Here is a 21,740-nt window from a genome sequence, read left to right as displayed (position 1 = left end):
TAGCAGTCGCTTCTGGTTTTATTAGCGGTGTATGGAGTGATTACAACCACGTCTATACAGTGAGTGCGCTATAATCACTTCCCAGTACTGTGAATGACAGCCTGCTCCGCACACATGCTGCACACACACACTGCAGAGCAGGCTGTCAATCAAAGTGTCAGGGAGCAATTACAGCCGTACTTACTGTATAGTGAGAGATGACTGTAACCACTCCCTATACCATCCCTATGGCTGGAGGTGAACAGCTACAGGCAGGATATAAGGTTATTTTCTCTGCTGCTCCAGTAATGCTCCAGTCACACAGGATTTTAATGCTCTACAGATTAACCCTATATGAGCAGGTAAATATTGTTTTGCAAATGACAGGTTCCCTTTAAACATGAACGCATTCTTTTACTTTAGCACATTCTTTGCCTGTCATTCTTTGTATATCAATAGTTAGGTAAAGTCATGTGATGCATAGAAAGAAATTATAATTAAAATGAAAATAAATTGCCCCTGCTACACTGAGAATATTTTATTTGTTGCTGATATTGTAGTTATAACTGTCTGTCCTGAAATGTTAACACCTGACAGATATAAATCCCGGGGAGTGAGCAGTAACATTCTGCTTTCTGCATGCAAGAAGACAGTTTTACGTTTTTCTCATGTTTTCATGTGATTGGCAGCAGCAAATGGTTCGAGTCAGAATAGACTTTGGCAAACAAAAATCCTATGGCATGCATCAGTTATTGAGACAGACACGCTGCCCTTCATATATTTGCATTCCGTTCAATGTCTCATAACAACAGTTTGCTTTGATGGGAACAGACAGCATATTTTTGCACACACTGGAAGACTATGTTATTCAGATTGCTTCTACATACTACCTATGTATGATCACTAAAGCATCCGAAGAACACAGATGCTACAGGCAAAGCTATATTCATTGGGTCATAAATTCAACTTCAGTAGGAAAGATGAACATATGCTGCCCAATAAACGTAATCACCACGTATGTGTCTGTTTTCTAAACTATCATCCTGTGCAAGAACTATAATTATCAGGAATATTATGTGCATTGCTGACAGAAATGCATGTTCTCACAGTGACTTCTGTGACTGAAAGGGTTTGACACACAGTAAAACCTATTTGAGATTACAGAATTGCAATAAAAAATTGTCTTTTAGAGGGATAGTCCTCTAAAAGAAAAGAACTAATACATGCAAACAGTATAATAATAAAATATTTGAAAATCCATGAACAAAATCTGGTATAGGTTTTGAAATCATTTCACTGAAATTGGAACAATTTAGGTATCAGAATTGACATTTTCCACCTTCTTATTGCGTGTCCTCTTTATCCATTTTGCAACGTATGTTACAATTTATTTGCTTAATGGTCTTTGTTAAAAAGGGAACCCAAATAAAACGTAACATTTCTCATTATCTTTTATAGGCCGTTCCTTTTTTGTATTTGAAGTAATTTAGTTAAAAATGTTTTTCTTGACTAAAGCTGGCCATACGTTTTCAATAGCTGTCATGCAGTGGCATTTCCACCTTAGGAACAGATTGAGAATGTTGAATTAAAAAAGTCTACAAGTCCAATGCGTATAGCCACCTTACGAGGGTACAACCACACTATATTGGCACGTTTGACATTCTATATACTTTGTTGTTTTTTTCCCCTTATCATTAGTTTAAATCACCACTTTTTGTGTAAAAGAATGTGTTAGGCCCCCTTCACACATCCTGGTGTTTCTGGTACTGGAAAAAACAGTACAGGTGAGATCAATGGCCCATGTCCATGTGTCCATGTGCAATATCCGTCTGCCATCCGTATTTCCGTGTGACATCTGTGTGCCATCCGTGTGCACCATCCATGTGAAACGTACTGGAATAGAATGCAGAATAGAAATGACAGATGTTTAGGTGTTAGATGTGCAAAGATAGAGAATAGATAGATAGATAGATAGATAGATAGATAGATGTCAATAAGACATAAAGTTAGTGCAGTGTGTGTGTAGTTTTCTTTACTTGTATTTAGCACAAAAATAAATAACTAAAAAAAATGACATGGGGTCCCCCCTTATTTTTACTAAACAACTAAAGGAAAGCACAGAGCTGTGAGCTGGGGTAATTATTCTGGGAAGGGTCCAATATCCATGGAGCTTTCCAGCCTATTCCTAGCTCACAGCTGTCTGCATATTCTTTACTGGTTATTAAAGAGGGGGACTCTAAAAAAATTACCTGAGGTCCCCTCTATTTTTAATAACCAGCAAAGGCTAAGCAGACAGCTGCAGGCTGATATTAATAGGCTGGGAAGGCGCCATGTATATTGGCCCCTTACCAGACTAATAACATTAGCCCTCAACCACCCTAGAAATGGCGCATCCATTAGATGCGCCAGTTCTGGCACTTAGCCTTGACTTTTTCCGATTGCCCTGATGTGGCAATCGAGGTAGTGGTTTTGGGGTTGATGTCAGCTGTGTAATGTCCACTGACATCAAGCCCATGGGTTAGTAATTGAGAGGTGTCTGTCAGACACCCCCATTACAAACCCCGTAGTTATAATAAATAAACACACACACACAGAAAAGTCCTTTAATTATGAAAAGCACTCCCCGACAATCATCCTCTTAACCGTTTATTACAAAAAAAAGTAATCTGCCATAAATCCATAAAAAGGAGGTTCAGGACTCTGCTACACCCGGAGGCTGTGATAAGTGGTAATATCAGTAACGACCGCTCACCATGGAACACACATTAGCGTGAGAACCCTGCTGCAGTGACGTCATTAAGGTTACCACAGGTCACAGCTGGCAGTTCTCACGGTAACCTCTGTGTTATCCTCCAGTTGTGAATTGCTTTAACCTTACTGACGTCTCCGCTCACAGTGTGAGAACTTTCTCACGCTATTCTCAGTGTGTTCTGGATATTTCACAAATTACAACTGTCATCAAACCTATATATTACCCCGATTGCCACCGCACCAAGGCAATTGGGATGATCTGGGTAAAGCACCAGAATTGACACATGCAATTTAATGTGCCAATTCGGGGGAGGCTTTGGGCTTCTATTTTTTGGCTGGGGACGGGTCAAAGCCTGATAATAGAAGCCCGCAGCTGTCTGCTTTATCTGCGTTGGTTTTAAAAAATAGGGGGGACCACACAACATTTTTTTATTCATTTAGTGCGTGCTATTCACAGATGGTGGTTGCTGACTAGAGATCACAGAGAGACCAGGGGAGGATGATGACAGTTGTAGTCAGCACCCGGTGTCTGGGAATAGAGCTAACTTTACTGTTTTTTTTCCTAGCCGCTGAAGCATTTAATTCCGGGACTTGTCACACAGATGTTACACGAATGTCATCCGTGTGTCATCAATGTGGACGTGTGCGGCAAGTATGTTCTCCATGCTGCCTAAAAAAAAAAAGACATGTTGGCAGGTTGGCATTTAAACCTGACATGTGCGTACCACCATTGTTTTAAAAAAAAACGTATTCCTTAAAAACGGACCACATACAGACCATAAAAACAGACTTGAGAAGGGGTGTTACTTTGATTTTGTCCATTCAATAGTTTTTGTCTGATTTATTTTGGATTTTAAATTTGTCAGAGCACAATTCTGCTTGGAACCAGCAACCATCTCTGGATTTCCTTTCTGGTACATAAGTGACTAAAATAGTGGTGATGTGCTAATGAATTCCACCAGCCCTTGACTATAGTAATAGATTATACATTGAAGAGTGGCTAACCTGCTGTGCAACTCCGGTCTGGCCGTGTCCTATACAATGAACTATTTAAACATATTTAGGTTACTGTTTAGCAAAAAGCAGGAACGGAAACATATTCCGTAAGGGTATGGAAAGGGCTAATAAATAATTACTATCTGAACATTGGTTTTACCTTTATTTTGTTAAATTTACACCAGTTGTTCCAAACATCAAAAACAAACAATACAATATATAGCCCACCGTGGACTACAATTATTTTGGAAACCTTTCATTTCGTAGAATAGTTTTGCTCAGTTTTCACCAGGTCATTATTTTGCAGACACTGCTGTTTCCATAGTAGCAGTTTGACTTAACGAGCACAACCAATGGTGGATATCTTAATCTCACATAGATAACATTTTCTGAAAAATATATGTCTTAAGACTTCAGCTACGGAACATGTAAAGATTGCAATATTGGGCATTAATTGTAGCCTAAAATAGTATTATCCAGACTTTTACAGATTTAATTGCACTGACAATGCTAAATAAAATTGGCATTTTTGGAATCTTTTTACTGGTCTTTGAATCTGAATTCTCCGTAAACACAACTACTGTATAGTACATATACAATGTGCAGAATTATTAGGAAAGTGAATATTTTCACCATATCATCACTTTTATGCAGATTTTCCAACTTCAAGCTGTGTAAACTTGAATGGTTATTGGATCAAGAATTTCAGGTGATGGCTATTTGTGTAATGGGAAAGGTGAAGCCTAATGACACTATACCTTTTATTAAGATGTGCAGACTTATTAGGCAGCTTGTTTTCTTCAGGCAAAATGAGCCAAAAAAGAGATTTACCTGACTGAAAAGTCAAAAATTGTTAAACGTTTTACAGAGGGATGCAGGACTCATGAAATTGCTGATATTGTTGTGTGATCACAGAACCATCAAAAGTTTTATTGCAAATAGTCAACAGGGTCGCAAAAAATGTGTTGAGAAAAAAAGACACACATTAACTGCCGAAGGTTTGAGAAGAATCAAATGTGAAGGGTCCAGGAGCCCATTATCCTCCAGTGCTGTTGTGGCACCCCAGGGGTCTGGTTTTCCACAGTAATGTAATGTTATGTCTGAGAGCAGGTGGGAGGTCCTTTGGTCAGGGATCCTGTGCATGCCACACCTCCTGCCCAGTCTTGGGAGGGGAAGAACTTCCCCTGTATAAACCCGGGGCTGAGGCAGGGTGAGTCAGACAAGTGGAGTAGAGACAAGAAGCAGCATAGGAAACAGCAGAGTTACAAGGAGTCAGGGGCTGGCAGCTGCAGAGCTCGCCCTGACTAAGAAGACTTCTTTCCGGACCCGGAGTCCAAGGCTGTGGGGACTAACTCTTGCCCAGCAGCAGAATCCGTCAGGCAGGGGATTTCAGGTCCTCTGGCCCAGAAGCCCGAAGGCACGGTCACACGCATGGGACCAGCACCGCCATCGTGGAGCGGAAGCCATTAGAAGGCCCCGAGTCACCGGCCATACGGGTGAGCACCACACGGTACACTCAGGGACGTGGGCTACTTACATCAGCTTCTAGCAAGGTAGCCAGAAGAGTACAGTCAGTTTGGGAGGCCTACAACTACGCCTGGCCAGGGGAGATCCCATCTGCTCAAGGACTGACCAGGCCCCGTTCGCTAGCAAGTACTCCGGGAGGGTCTATCGTTGTTACCAGTAAAGACCCTGAACTACACCGTACCGTCTCTGAGTGGTTCCTGCTACCCCCATCATCCACGTCGGCTGCCCTGAGACCATACCCCTCCCGTTGGGGGTTATACTATCACGCTGCATAATCCTACCATCGGCCTCAGCGGTCTGCCCCGCAGCAGCAGCTCCCTGGCTGCACTCAACGGGTGGCGTAGTCATCAACTATTTACTACTAGTAGACTGCCGTCCAGTTTGACTCCCTGGGCACGGACCGGGTCACCGCCACGAGACTACAACCCTCCACGGATCCGGCTCCGGGTAAGCTCCCGCGTGCGCACCGCAGCGCGACACAGGCCCAGGGGCGCGTCACTGTCATATTCCAGAACTGCAACCTCCCTAGAGAGCCCAGAAGTACAAGGTGTTCAGTGCTCACAAACATGGTCGCGGTAAGGAAGGCTGAAACCCGACCACCAGTGAACAAGAAACAGAAGTGAAATGTCAAGACTGGGCAAAAAAATATCTGTAGACAGAGTTTTCAAAGGTTTTATGGAACGATGAGAAAGACCAAATGTATCCGTAACCGTCACAGACCTTCACTTTGACTCAGATGCCAGAAAGATGGTAATAGCTGGTATTATTAAAGATAAGCTAGATGAACTAAAAAATCAACTCCCAAACCCATTGCCAGTTTTAGAAGACACTTTCTTCAAGCAGTGGTACAGGAAAGAGTGCATCTTTCAAGAAAATCATAATTTTTATGCAGGACAATGCTCCATCGCATGCATCAAAGTACTCCACTGCTTGGCCATCCAGTGAAGGTCTTTAAATTGAAAGAATAATGGAATGCCCCTTCCTCACCTGACCTAAACCCTATTGTGAACTTATGAGCCCTTCTTAAACAGGAAATGTCCAGTGAAGGAAAACAGTACACCTCCCTGAAGAGTGTCTGGGAGGCTGTGGTTGGTGCTGCCCAAAAAATTGTCAATAGATTAAGAAACTGACTGACTCCATGGATGGAAGGATTATGACTGTTATTGAAAAGAAGGGTGGCTATATTGGTCACTGATATTTTTTTGAAAATGTCAGAAATTTATTTTTGTACATTTTGAGCTGTTTGGTTATTATTCTCAGTTTGACAGAAAAAAATAAACAACTGAGATGGGAAAAATTTCATTTTTCATTTAGTTGCATAATAATTCTGCACACATAGATATTCTCTTAAGAAAGACAAAAGCTCACTTTCACTTTCTTAAATATTCAAGTTTCAGATTTATTAACCCTTTGGATGGGCCAACAGCAATTGACAGTTGTAATAATAAAAGTAATAAGCAAAAATTCAAATTGCCTAATTGTACACAGTGTATAAACATTAAAATGGCATGACTAATAAAGTATTTAATAGATATACTTTGTGCTTCCAAAACAACAATGACCTGATAAGGCATGGACTCTACAAGATTTTGAAGGTGTTTTGTTATATCTGGCACCAAAACATTAGCAGCAGATCCTTCAAGCTCAATAAGTTGGGAGGTCAGGGCTGGAGCACTCGGGCAAGTGTCGTGGCCCTGAGCAAGCGGGGATGCCCACTCGCCATCAAGGATACCGGTGCGTTATGGGGCCCCCCGCTTGCTCAGGGCTTCGGCACTTGCAATACTTACCGCTCCCTGTTCCTCTGCTGCCCCGGCGTCTACTGATTCTGTGACGTCTCAGGGCAGAGGGAGTGATGACGTCACTACAGCGCGCCCTCTGCTTTGAGAGTCACAGTGCAGAGAGCCGGAAGACGGCGATGCTGTTGAGTCCAGAGCAGCGGCCAGCGAGGAGCATTATATGGGGCCCATTATATATGGAACAATATATGGGGCCCATTATATATGGAGCAATATATAGGGCCCATTATATATGGAGTATTATATGGGGCCCATTATGTAGGGAACTATATATGGGGCCCACTGTGTAGGAAGCAATATATGGGGCCATTATGTAGGGAGCAATATATGGGGCCCATTATTCTGTATGGAGCATTATATGGGACCCATTCTGTATGGAGCCCATTATATATGGAGCAATATATTGGACCCATTATATATGAAGCAATATATGAGGCCCATTATGTAGAAAGCTATATATGAGGCCCATTATATATGGAGCAATATATGGGGTCCATTATTCTGTATGGAGCATTATATATGGCCCATTATACTGTATGGAGCATTATATGGGGTCCATTATGTATGGAGCAATATATTGGGCCCATTATTATGTATGGAGCATTATATATGGAGCATTATATGGGGCCCATTATATATGGAGCAGTTTATGGGGCCCATTATGTAAGGAGCAATATATGGGGCCCTTGATGTATGGAGCATTTTGCCGGTAAATGAGGTCACCGCATGTGCAGTGAGTATTTTCCCACGCTTGCCAATGAGTTCAACTGAGTTCAACTCATTGCATGCGTGGGAAAATACTCACTGTTTATGTGCAGACCTGATTTACCGGCAATATACTGGTCAGTGTATTGCTGGCGAATGAACAAAAAAAGCAGTATGTGACCACTCTGTTCATGGAATCTTTGTGGGACACTCATTATTTGGACGTCGGAAAGGTAAGGATGAGGTTGGTTTATTATTTTACTTTTATTACAGGTGATCGTGGGCTTCGGGGATTAGCTGTAAGGTGAGTATATGGTGTTTTTTTATTTTTTGCAGGTGCAGAGAACATCGGGGACAAGGTGTAGGTGAGTGTAATGTGTTTTATTTTTATATTTCTTTATTAATTTTAACATTTCTTTTTTTACACTCAGCAGAGCACAGATGCCAGCGGATGGGAGACTACTGCTCCCATCCAGCGGCGCCAGTGCTCACTGTTTCCTATGGCAGGAGGCGCCGGCTGATGGTGGTAGTAGTACCATCAGCCGGTGCCTATGATCCGCGGTAAGCTATTTACCGCCGGTTCACTGTCGCAGCTGTGGCATCATGCTGACACCTGATCAGAGCCCGTGTTTTCTGCGCTGTCACACAAGTGACAGCACTGGAAACACCCGAACCCGAACAGTAACACGGACTTTCAGATGAAGTCTGTGTTCCGGGTCTGGGACCGATCAGTAGATGTTCGGTACGGACGCCAAACTTTACTGTTCGGGTTTGCCCAACACTACTTATAACATTATAATATAATGGGATGCAATAAATAGCTATAAATATACATTCTTAGGGCTTTGTTCTTATAGTAGAAATTAAATGGTAATGTATTTGTGCCCAAAAGCCTCTACTCGTACCCTCGTACCATGACATTTGATTTTGTTCTTCTACTATACATCCTTGCACTACCTGAATTTACTGTTACGGAAGGATTTCTACATTATAGCAGCATGCTGTCATTTTCTTGCATTAGTAAATGTGTTGAGAGCTGCACAGGCTCACGTGACAACTAAGTTCCCCCATGAGAAGAAAAGATAAACTAATATGACAGACATATTAAACCATTTATCTTTCCATCAGCCCTATTTTGTTTATTATATTACTGAATATATGGCAGTTTTCACATCTCATTGCGATTCAGTTATGCAATTCTTGAAGTCTAATTGAAAGCTATAATTATGGCAGAGGTACAGACTCGTAGTGTAAAAATATTAAGATATTCTATGATATGGATAACTTGCTTGGCACTGCTGAAGTACTTGGCTTTCAATCAGAAAAGTTGATTTACATGTGGATTATAGTAATAAAACACTCAAAGACCATTGGACACACATTACATGGTACAATAGCATAATTATAAACAATATAATTGCAGGCAGTTAAGCTTGAATGCAGAAGGCTGTTATTTAGCAATCATCTTTTTAAAGGTTTATTAATCTTAGAGTTATGTACAAATTAAAGGCTCCGCCAGTTCATGGTGAGAGTGGTGTTTCGCAACATTTACACTACAGTGGCAAATATTTTTCTACTTGACTTGTTTTGATTAAAAGCTAAGAAAATCATTTTATTGTTTTAAGACTAGAAATGTAAGTGTTCCCCCATCGTATGTATTGGGAGTAGAGTTCGGTAGATCCTTTGAGATTCAAATTCACCAGTTTAGCCGAATTTCCCCAAAAAATGTAGTTTGCAGCAAATAAATTCAATCAAGAATTGCAATAATTAAAGGTCTTTAATTGAATGGAAAAGTGAACAATCCCACTCCGCTGAACACCTCACCCTGTTCAAACAGTCCCTCACCGCCTTAAAGACTGCTCTCACGAATGCAAAACAAGACTACTTCTCTTCCCTAATAACCGCCCTATCCCGCAACCCCAAGCAACTTTTCAGTACCTTCAACTCTCTACTCCGTTCCCCTGCACCCCCCCCCTCGCCCCTCATCTCAGCCGACGACTTCGCCACCTTCTTCAAGGACAAGATTGACAAAGTCAGACAAAGCTTCGATCTACAAGCCGCTCGGCCCCCCACTACCCAACCCCCCTCACCCAAATGTAGTTTCTCTCCCATGACAGAAGACCTCCTCTCCTCTCTGCTAACTCACTCACACCTCACAACCTGTGCCCTCGACCCCCTCCCCTCCCACCTCATCCCTAACCTCACCACTGTCCTCATCCCCGCCCTAACCCATCTTTTCAACCTATCACTTAAATCCGGCACTTTCCCATCATCCTTCAAGCATGCCACAATCACACCCATCCTCAAAAAACCCTCCCTTGACCCTGCAATAGTCTCCAACTACCGCCCGATATCTCTCCTCTCTTTTGCCTCAAAATTACTTGAACAGCACATTCATGCCGAGCTGTCCTCCCACCTCTCCTCCTCCCTCTTCGACCGCCTTCAATCTGGTTTCCGACCCCACCACTCCACCGAAACAGCCCTAACTAAAGTCACCAACGACCTACTGACCGCCAAGAGCAAGCGACACTACTCTGTCCTCCTTCTTCTCGACCTCTCCGCCGCCTTTGACACAGTCGACCACCCCCTCCTACTCCACATCCTAGAATCCCTTGGCATCACTGACCTAGCCCTCTCATGGATCTCCTCCTACCTAACGGACCGGACTTTCAGCGTCACCCACTCCCACACCTCATCCTCGCCCCACCCCCTTTCTGTTGGAGTTCCCCAAGGCTCAGTCCTGGGACCACTACTCTTCTCCGCATACACCCTCGGCCTGGGGAAACTCATCGAATCCCACGGCCTCCAATACCACCTCTACGCTGACGACACCCAGCTCTACCTGTCTGGCCCCGACATTTCCGCCCTACTATCCAAAATTCCCCAATGCCTATCCGCCATCTCATCCTTCTTCTCCGCCCGATTCCTCCAACTCAACATGGACAAGACCGAGATAATAGTCTTCCCCCACAACCGCTCTCCCCAGCTCCTCAACTTATCCATCACAATCAACAACTGCACCCTCTCACCCATCTCCCACGCCAAGTGCCTCGGGGTAATCCTCGACTCCTCCCTCTCCTTCAAGCCCCACATCGAATCCCTCACCACCGCCTGCCGACTCCAACTGAGGAGCATTGCCCGAATCTGCTCGTTCCTTGACCAGGACTCGGCAAAAACGCTTATCCACGCCCTCATCATCTCCCGTCTCGACTACTGCAACCCCCTGCTCACTGGCCTCCCCGCTTTCTCCCTCGCACCTCTCCGCACCATCCTCAATTCCGCTGCCCGACTCATCCACCTATCTCCCCATTTCACCCCCGCTTCCCCCCTCTGCCAAGCCCTTCACTGGCTCCCCATTGCCCTGAGATCACGGTTCAAAACCCTAACCCTAACATACAAGGCCATACATAACCTGTCCCCTCCCTACATCTCCGACCTGGTTTCCAGATATGTCCCCCCGCGCAATCTTCGCTCCTCTCAAGAACTTCTCCTCTTCTCCCCTCTCATTTCCTCCTCTCACAACCGCCTACAAGACTTCTCTCGTGCATCCGCCATACTCTGGAACTCTCTCTCCCATCACATCCGACACTCCCCTACCCTGGGAACCTTCAAGAAAAACCTAAAGACCCACCTCTTCCTTCAGGCCTACAGCCCACACTGAGACCCATCCGCTACACCATGTCACCCTCTCCTCTCCCCTTCCTCCTGTCTCCCCACCCACCCCCTATAGACTGTGAGCCCTCGTGGACAGGACCCCCTGCCCTACTGTACCAGTGCGCCTTGTTTGATGTTTCATGTTCGTGTCCCTGTCTGCCCCTACACTTGTAAAGCGCCATGGCACCTAATGGCGCTATATAAATATTTAATAATATTAATAATAATAATAATAACACTCTGAGGTCTCCTAGGACTGTATTGAACCCGTTTTGAGCTCTTTAATGCAAACACAACCTTAGGTTTCTGTCTCTTTGACATTACTATCTCTCTAAGAAAAAACAGATAATATCCAGTGATAACTGGTCTAAAAATGGACTACTATAACAAGGTAGTGGGCACATTTTTTTTTTTACAAAAGGTACAATTTGTAAGGTAGACCATTGTGTTTACATTTCTGGATTATGGAGATTTTTCATATGGCTTTAAAAAAAACGATGGCTTGCCCATTTTACGTTGCAGGAAGCACACTTTCTGTGACACACAAGCCTTGGTTTCAACAGTTTGGTTTAGTAGCAAAATTTGCACTGATAGGTTTAAGAATGTCCTTTTTGTTTGCATTGGATCCGGTTGAATGAACACGTAGGTGGGCGGCGCTGCTGGAGTAAATAAATTTTTCAGAAATGATGATGAGAAAATGTTTTTTTCTTATTCACAATTCGTTTCAACTCCGTATCGGCGTCTTTATCAAGTGATAAAAAGAAATGTTTGCTTTTTACTTGCATTGTGTGAATAATACAAAAAGATTATTATTATTGTTATTAAGGTACTGTTACTGCAATATATCTCAGTTCAATCAATTCTCAGCCAGACTGAGTGACTATGCAGGTTCAGTACTTCCCTATAACACTTAAATCTTTCAATTATTATTCACAAAATGAGACTACCAATGTGATTCAGTCCCGAAGTAGTACACAACAATCTAATTATTACTTTTCCTATGCAAATGTGGAATGCTTTAACCCTTTAATGACCTTGGGATTTTCCATTTTCACTGTTTGCTCTACTTCCTAGAGCCATAACTTTTTTTTATTTTTTTGTCAATATGGTCGTGTGAGGGCTTTTTTTTGCGGGATGAGTTGTTCTTTTGAATGACACCATTGATTTTATCATATAGCGTATTGGAAAACTGGAAAAAAATTCCAAGTATGTTGAAATTGAAAAAAAAATGCAATTCCACAATTTTTTAGTTTTTTTCTACTATGTTCACTAAATGCTAAAACTGACCTGCCGTTATTATTCTCCTGGTCATTATGAGTTTGCAGATGCCAAACATGTATAGGTTCTTTTTTATTTATGTGGTGAAAAAAATTCAAAGTTTGTAAAAAAAGTAGCTTCTCCATTTTTCAGGATCTGGTGCTGGATGAGGGATTATTGTTTGTGCGCCAAGCTGACATTTTTATTAATATAATTTTGAGCTAGATATGATGTTTGATCACCTGTTATTACATTTTATTGCAATGTTGCAGCGACCAAAAAAGCATAATTGTAGCATTTTGATTTTTTTTCTCCTTACACCGTTTACTAATCAGATAATTATTTTTAAACTTTGATAGATCAGGCGATTCTGAATGCAGCAATACCAAATATGTGTATTTTTTTACAGTTTTATTTTGAATGGGGAAAAATGGGGGGGGGGTGATTTTTATATTTTTTTAATATTTTTGAAAACACTTTTTTACACTTTTTACTGCTTCAGTAGTCTGCTTAGGAGACTTGAAGCTGCGATCTTCTAATCAGTTGTGCTACACATAGCAGGGCTTAAGTCCTGCTATGTGTAGCAGAAATGATCATCTGCTATGAGCGCCAGCCACAGGCACCGCGGTCATGTGTCAGGGGGCGCCGATGGGTGTAGTTTGTGACACGCTTCTGGCGCGATCCTGCTAAATGCCGATGTCAGAGATTGATAACGACATTTAACATGTTAACAGCCATGGGTGGATCAGCGCTGGAGCCCGCATCTAAGGGGGATACAAGGCCTGTAACGTACCTATATGTCATAGGTCGTGAAGGAGTTAAAAACCTAAAATGGTGCTACTTGGCCGACCCAGTCTTTTAGACTGGTTGTAATAATCCAACCTGACTGGCTGGGCAAGACACGACCAAGTGATATTAGAGCTGCAGGGCATAATAGGGAAGCCTGCGCAGTACCAGCTAATGGTTACCCTCTCTTTGTCTTTAGCAGTGTGTAAGTGTGTAAATTGGGAATTTTTTAGGCAATCATCCAAATTGAAATGAAGAGTGTTTGAGTGCGCAGAGATCTATGAACTTCAGGAAATTCAACTCAATGTCGATCCTTCGCATTAGATGCACTCATCCATAATTAGGAGCTCTGTGGATCCTTAGATTTCCATTCAGCAGGAAGCCAGAGTGTACTTTTAGCCACCATAGTTTCTAGTTTTTTTTTAAAATGAAACATTGCAGCTGACAGCACCACTCCAAACAAGTCATCAATAAATGTACATTGTGTGATGCTTTTTTGTTGTTGGTAACAGTAGAAACTTAGCATGAGAAAACCTCACAGTTATACTCTTCAGTATTAAAGGGATTATCTGTAACGAGACAGCCCATTTAAGGAATATTGACTAATCATTTTTAGAAACACTGTGCACCTAATTGAATGTTCTTAAGTCAAATATCAATTCCCGAAATGTAAATGAATTAGTAACAACCCCATTCTGAAGTATTGGGCACATTATGAGTTGCAGAAATTTCTGCTAGAAATCTGCCATATGGTAACATACCTTTCATTTTAATACAAGTTATTGTCTGTCTAGCAATCTTCCTATGAATAGGTGTATTTAACCTTAGCAGTCCCCTGCTGCTCCCCGTCCATCATTTCCTGAGTCCCATGCTTGTCTCCATGTTGTTTGCTTCATCTGAACGGATATGACCACGGATTCTAACTGGTTGCAGTTGTGGCCAAAACGTCGGCACTGAGTCCATTAATTTACTCCAATGCAGATGGAGCAGAAAGTGGACCCCCCAAAGTAATTTTAAAAGAAGTATAATTGCCTGGAAAACCCTTTTAACTATTTTCAATTTTTAATTGATTTAATTAAGAATTTTTTACAAATAAACTGAAAATTATATTAATATATAATTATACTGATATTAGTACTTATTAATTTTACAGGTTGGATTTAATACCACTCTACAGAATTCTCATCAAACAGCATAGGATATTATCATAAGGTAAATATTTTTTTTATCTTTTCTTAAGGCTTCATTCAGACATCTAAATTACGTACAGTATGTGTGCTACCCAATATAATCTATGTAGCTGTTCACATGTTTGTGTTTTTTTGACGACTGTGTGCCCGCAAATCACATAGACATGTCCATTCTTGATGGCTAAAAATTGCCAATATTAGTTCTATGAGTTCCTGAAAAATCGGTGACAGAACACATTACCATTTGCATGTAATATGTGGGCTGATCTTTAGTTAACATTGTAATGGAAAAGAAAAGCTTTGCCATTTATTTCTATTTTTAAACAAAAAAATCACTGATTAAACATTGGTAGTAAAAACTGATACACCGATCAAACACTGATGAAAAATGGACCCTTTGTTTGCGTACCAGAAAAATCACTGATATCTGAACGAGACCTTAGCCATTATTCTTGCAACTTTTATTATTTATTTTAGTCATCTCCTGGAAATGTAATAATAATAATAATGTATAATTAATAGTTATTATAATGTATAATTAATAGTTATTAGTGATCCTTTCTGCAATTTTACTGGAAAGGGAAGCAGCCAATGCATTTAGGGCTGGAAGCGATCTCCTCATCTGCCCAATAACATGGTGGTCTGCCCATATATTGGGTATGCCACATGTGAAAATGAACCTTCCAAGTAACTTATCACCAGAGTAAAAGGTGTGGAGACTAAAGAATTGTGTATTTCCTTGATAGGAAGGTGGGCTATGTAAAGTATAAAATGATTCTGGAAACATATCAGGAAACTGGAGCCACACTAGCAATTTGATTCTTTACCATTTTGCTCCATCCAAGCAAAACCCATGAGTATAAAAATGCAACAAAATACTCAGCAGTGCAGAAGAAAAATCGTCACTGATGCCAAATGCATTTTTTGGAGTATGGCAAACGTTAGTTATTGTATATGTTTAAAAAAAAGTCATTCTCAGGGAACTAAAAAATAACTGTGCTTTGAAGTAACTTTTGAGAATAAGGAGTACTGTGTGCATGAGGAATAGCACCATTTCTGGGCATTATGTGACTTCTATCCTGCATTCTCACCAGTTTTCCCCTTTGCATGCGCCATCTGTAATTGGCAATCCACTCACTGCTTGCTGGTGAGAGGAGACGAGCTGCAGTGATTACTCCCATACAAAGCACAGAGAGGGGGTGCTTGCTATTCATTCACTTTTTAGCTCACAGACACAAGCTGCAACAACATGGAGGACATTGTACAGCAGTGCTCAGCTGTGTTGATCTGAATCAACCTGTATGTTGATCTGAATCAAAATTACAAAGTTTCTTTTAGTCACCTATACTACTAATTTATGCAAAGGTTGTTGAGTATAGTTCCGTTTTAACTATGAAACTTTCACTAAGGGCTCTTTCACACGTCAATGTCTCCGGTACGAGTGGTGAAAATTTCCACACGTACCGGAGACACTGACACACGCAGAAAAGTCAGGTTTTTTGCAGATGCAAAGTCCGCAAAACATACAACACCAATGACATCTGTGAGTCATCCGTGTGACAAGTACCGGCGCCTGGGAATCAGCACTACAGTTAGAGCTGTTCCCAAGCGCCGGTTGCGGAATGCTGCCCTCATCATGGTTCCCTTCCCTCGCTGCGATCAGCACCAGAAGGGACAGTGATGAGGGTAGTAGTGTCTGATCCCGCAGTGTCCGCCTGTAAAAATAAGAATAAAATAATAAAATCCATATACTCGCCTCTCCTAGCTGTCCCCCACTGTAATCCATTTGACTGCTGCTGCCAAGGAGCCGGGGTAAATGAGCCGGAGTTGCGCTCAGTGAGTGACAGGACACCGCTCTTGAGCTGCGGCTCCAGAGCAACTCATTCTCCCCGACTCCTCTGTATCAGCGGTCACATGGATGACAGCGGGGGACACCTAGGAGAGGTGAGTACATGGATTTTATTATTTTATTCTTATTTTTACACAGGGACACTGCGGGAACAGACTACTACTACCCTCATCATTGTTGGTGTAGATCGCAGCGCGGGCAGGCAACCATGATGAGAGCAGTGTTCAGCACCGGCACTTGGGAACAGCGCTAATTGTACCATTGATTCCAAGGCACTGGTCCATATGATCCTGATGCGGCACATGGGCAGCACACGGTTGCCACACGTGTGACACACTCAGACACACGGGACATGGATATCTCCGATACCGGTTTTTCCGGTACCGGAGATATACGGATGTGTGAAACTGTCCTGGGATGGGATCACACGAGTGATGATTAGAGCCGAGTGTCAATTCACTGTGATTCGATTCTCTTGCATGACAGAATCATAGCATAGGTGAGGAGAAGACAGAGAATGTATCTCCATTGTCTCTATTCGCGAACACCGGACTGCACTTGGATGACATCTGAGTGCAGTCCTATGTTTTACTCACACCCACAGACTAGGATGGATGTGAGTGATATGATTTGCACTGCTCCATAGTACAAGATTGGTCCGAGAGCTATCCGATAAAACATAGCATAGCACTCGTCTGATGTATACTCTTGTGGGAGCGAGCCCTAAGCCTTTATTCACATATCAGTATTTCATCATTATTTATATGCCAAAACCAAGAGTGTCTCCAAAACGCAGAACAGGTGTCAATCTTTCAATTATAGGGTTTTTTTTGTAAGTTCCACCATTGGTTTTGGCATACATACACTGAAGAAAATACGGACTAAATATTGATGTGTGAATAAGCCCTAAAGTCACATTCACATAATAACCTGGTGAGGAGCAGTCAGAGGAAAAGTATAATAGAAACACGTCACCACTTCTGTAGTTATCACCCACTCCTGGTTTTGCCATACAAATACTGAGGTAAAAAACTCACGAAATACTGAAGGTGTGACCATAGCCTAACAGAGAGTATGGCATCCCCATCAGTGATGTTAATGCAATTCTCTTTCCCCTAGATTCAGTCCTGGTTAGAGAAAGATGGTTGTTGTTAGATTGCTTAAAAGGCTTTTTTTCCCTCAAAGTGAATAAATGCAAATGTGACCCTCTTTCTAGCTACCTCTGTCCATCCATTTTATTTATTTTTTTTATCTTCCCCCTTTGCATATGGCATTTTATCACATGCACGATGCAAGTATCCTAAGAGCTGGAGCGGCGAGGGCCAGGAGACACGTCCTCACAATTCTCACAGTTACAGGTTCAGATTGCAGTCATGAAGCCGAGCTCCAGCAATGCTAAATTCTGTGTTAACCTCTAAGCATGTGTCACTGATTCTGTTCCACGCGGGTAGAAATAACTTCCTAAAACAATAGATTCCAGTGATGGCACATGAAGCTAAACAGGGTCTGCTGGCAGTGTCAGCCAGTGTGGAAGTAATTAGTCGATGTGTTTGGCAGTGTGGAGACCTGCAGCGCTCCATCTCTCTAGAGAGGTCGGCTGTCACTCAATACACCGATCTGTGGGTGACTCTCATTCTATCTGACAGTGTCTGTCTGGCAAAGAGAGCTGAAGTTGAGACTGGTGCTAGGAATCAAAGCTTTTCTGGATACTGTTGTGGAAATGGATGATAAAGGAACCTAGCTACACTTCAGCTGCTTACAAATGCATTTGCACTATCTTCATTGATATGCTGCTCTTTATCAGAGTCAAATCTTATGGCCAAAAGGAATTGTAAAATACAGGCTTCTAAGTGTTTGTATGTAGTAAGATAATGTAACTGTGTTTAGCCTTCAAGGTTCAGTAAATTGCATATTATTATCTATGAAATCATTGTACAGTTGTTATTCAGTGCGTTAAATGTCTTTTATTTTACGTTCTGGTGGATTTGTTATTACAGTCTACTGTTTGCAATAAGCAAAGTTAAATGCATAAAAGGAAAAGTATTCTATGTCATGCCGTCAGTCCATTCATGATTTATTTTACAATGATTGGTTTTGCCGCTAACGCTGTGTGCCCACCATGAACTTTTGGTGAGCTTTTGACGCTGTGTATCTACGGTTCTACGGTTCCAGCAATGTGGATGGGATTTACAGAGATCTCATGCCCACTGTGCTTCTTTTTCACTCAGCGTAACCTGCTATCTGGTGCATGTTTCACATCTGTAACATGTCAATTTCTCTTGCAGATACGCTGGGTTTTATGTGCAGATTTTCCCCATAGACTTGCAATAGATGTGGAAAATCCGCAAGTAAAAACGCACATGCATTTGTAGTGTTCCTGCATCAGAAACAAATCAAAACCCATGAAATCAGCATATGACTGTATCAATAAAATTTTGTCAAAGCCAAACACCAAGAACTATCAAAAGCAAAGCAGCTTTGTTTAAACCATGACATACCAAAAAGAGATAAAAAATGTAGTGTCAGAAACATGATAAAAAAGCATGTAAAAACAAATTGCTGCAGAAAATCTGCAACATCAAAAACTCACTAGAAGCTCATCATTGCCAATAAAATATTTTAATATATTACAAAGACTGAAAAACAAAAATTAATTAAGATCAAATTAATCACAAAAGGGGCGAGTTATGGTCACTGAATGCTCATTGCTCCTCTTCGGGCAATTATCAGAGTGGTAGTGAAGTAAATGAGTGTGCTGTATAGCTCATGCTGTAAAACCAGGAAAGAGGCTATGAGGTCTTATTCCTGGAAAGGATTTAACTTATTCCCTCCCCATAAGATGGTGATACATACAAAAACTTGTACAGTAAGTTACATGAGGATACATAGAATTGTAAATCAATGGTCCAATCTAACACATGTCCTTCCCTAGCACGGTATCTCTCCCACCGTGCAAAGAGAATGTGTACCACTGATATTATTAAAACGTAATTGATGTTTTCTACTGATATCAACATGATTGTCTACTTTTCTTAGACCCTTTGGAAGTGCATTGAGCTGTAGGTTGGATTGCTGCTAAAGGGGGAAAAAAAATAAAACTCTTTAAATCTTCTTCCTTAGCGAGTGTGAACGAGCTGAGTGTGACCGGAGCATAAGTGCAAACAGAAGTAAGTGTGTGACTTGTTTTTCAGTGACTTTGGATTCAGGGAGTTTGGAAGGGAGGAATTTGGACTGAATTGCTGTCTGTATTTTATTAATTCTTTACATTTCTTTTTACTTAACATTTCTGTCCAGTGTAATCCCATTAGGAAATGAGCTCCATTATTGACAATGCTACCCAGTGTACATCTTGCCACATGTATGCAATCCTTGAACAGCCGGTCGTGGGTGCATACTGCTGTGCGAGATGTGAGCACGTTGTGCATTTGGAAGCCCAGGTACTGGATCTAAATGAGCAGCTAACACTGAGATCCATTGATAATATGGAAAGGAGTCTGCTGCTCACTGAGCAGCTGCTCACTGGGGTAGATGTGGGGGAGGGTGGTAGTAGGGAGCTTCAGGACAGTGAGGCAGCTAGCTGGGTGACAGTTAGAAGGGGGGGGTAGAGGGAAGAGTGCCAGTGAGGCTAGTCCTGATTTGGCACACGCAAATCATGCCTCCTGACGAAGCCGGATGGAGAAACGCGCGTCGAGGCGCTCGCTTGGATCCCCAGCCCGCTCTTTTAAACGCCAGCATGTCCTCAGGTATAACATGTTATACTTAATGTTTGCAATGTCTTGTTGACCCACTAAGTGCTTGTGTGGATTAGCGCACAGGATACTTGTACAACACTTTATACTCCTGTTATCCCTGAAGTAAATATGTCTTGCTGCTGGCTTTTTTGATAACCCTGAGTGACTAGGGCTGGGTATTCTTTGTGTTCTCATGGGTTTTTATTGTACACTACTGATTTAAATCAATGGTAGCAAATTGTTCTGTTCCACTTTATATGGGTTTTCTACTTATATGAGTATATATTTTCTAATATAGTAAATTTTATGTTAAACAGATCCCGCGTTTTTTTTTACATTAGCCCTCTAGTCTTTCATATTTAACCTTAATAACTTTTAGAACCTCTAGATAAATTTTATAATACTATCTTTCTGGGGTTTTCATTAAATTGACTAATTGCTTCAGATCAGAGGACTCTGTCTACTTTTGGTCTACCAAATAAGTTTGTAAAGTTGGCAGATGAGGGCGGTGTCAGTACAGGAGTACCACTGCTGCAGCAAGGCATGTCCTCTGAAAGCCAGAGGAGTATCAGCTCCAGTAAGGGGGGAAATAGGAGAGCAGGGCAGGCCAGGCAGGTGTTGGTAGTGGGGGGACTCAATTATTAGGGGAACAGATAGGTCAATCTGTCACAAAGACAGGGATCGTTGAACAGTGTGCTGCCTACCTGGTGCTCGAGTCCGGCACATCGCTGATCGGGTTGACAGATTACTGGGAGGGGCTGGTGAGGACCCAGCGGTCATGGTGCACATTGGCACAAATGACAAAGTTAGAGGTAAGTGGAAGGTCCTTAAAGATGATTTCAGGGAAGTAGACTGCAAGCTTAAAGCAAGGACCTCCAAGGTGGTATTCTCTGAAATACTGCCTGTACCACATGCCACGCCAGTGAGGCAACGGGAGATCAGGGAGATAAATAAGTGGCTCAGGAATTGGTGTAGGAAGGAGGGGTTTGGGTTCCTGTAGAACTGGGCCGACTTCTCAGTTGGCTACAGGTTCTACGCTAGGGACGGGCTGCACCTCAATGGCGAGGATGCATCTGTGTTAGGGGAGAAAATGGCTAGAAGGTTGGAGGAGTGTTTAAACTAGGGATTGGGGGGGAGGGTATTCATTTTATAGGTGGGGAAGATAGTGCAGATAGTGACCTGGGCACAAATAAAAAAATTGGGGGTGGGGTTAGAACAGTCAATATAGTAAGAAGGAATAGAGATACAGAGAGATACTTAAAATGCATGTACACTAATGCCAGAAGCCTCACCAACAAAATGGAGGAATTAGAATTAATTTTGTTGGAAAATAATTATGACACGGTGGGGATATCTGAGACATGGCTGGACAAGAGCCATGACTGGGCAGTTAATTTACAGGGCTATAGTCTGTTCAGAAATGACCATATAAACAAGCAAGGGGGGGTGTGTGTTTATATGTAAAATCATCCTTAAAACCCATCTTGTGTGAGAATATATGTGAATCTAATGAAAATGT

The 21,740-nt window shown here is 42.0% G+C and overlaps 1 protein-coding gene across 4 annotated transcripts in view; it reads left to right on the top strand.

Annotated features, from left to right (window-relative positions):
• Positions 1-21,740, top strand: part of LOC141265411 (poly(rC)-binding protein 3-like) — a 1,492,220-nt gene that overhangs the window by 450,113 nt on the left and 1,020,367 nt on the right. For all 4 annotated transcript variants that reach the window (XM_073678474.1, XM_073678473.1, XM_073678467.1 and 1 more), the window contains one exon: positions 14,605-14,663. The gene's annotated coding sequence lies outside the window, so the exon portion shown is untranslated. The remainder of the gene's footprint in view (positions 1-14,604; positions 14,664-21,740) is intronic.

This window comes from Phyllobates terribilis, unplaced genomic scaffold, assembly GCF_046119375.1.
Source record: "Phyllobates terribilis strain yellow unplaced genomic scaffold, ASM4611937v1 Scaffold_4__5_contigs__length_816908805, whole genome shotgun sequence".
NCBI classification, from domain to species: Eukaryota; Metazoa; Chordata; class Amphibia; order Anura; family Dendrobatidae; genus Phyllobates; species Phyllobates terribilis.
Note: the sequence above shows the minus strand (reverse complement) of the source record. Positions and strands in the feature narration are given on the sequence as shown.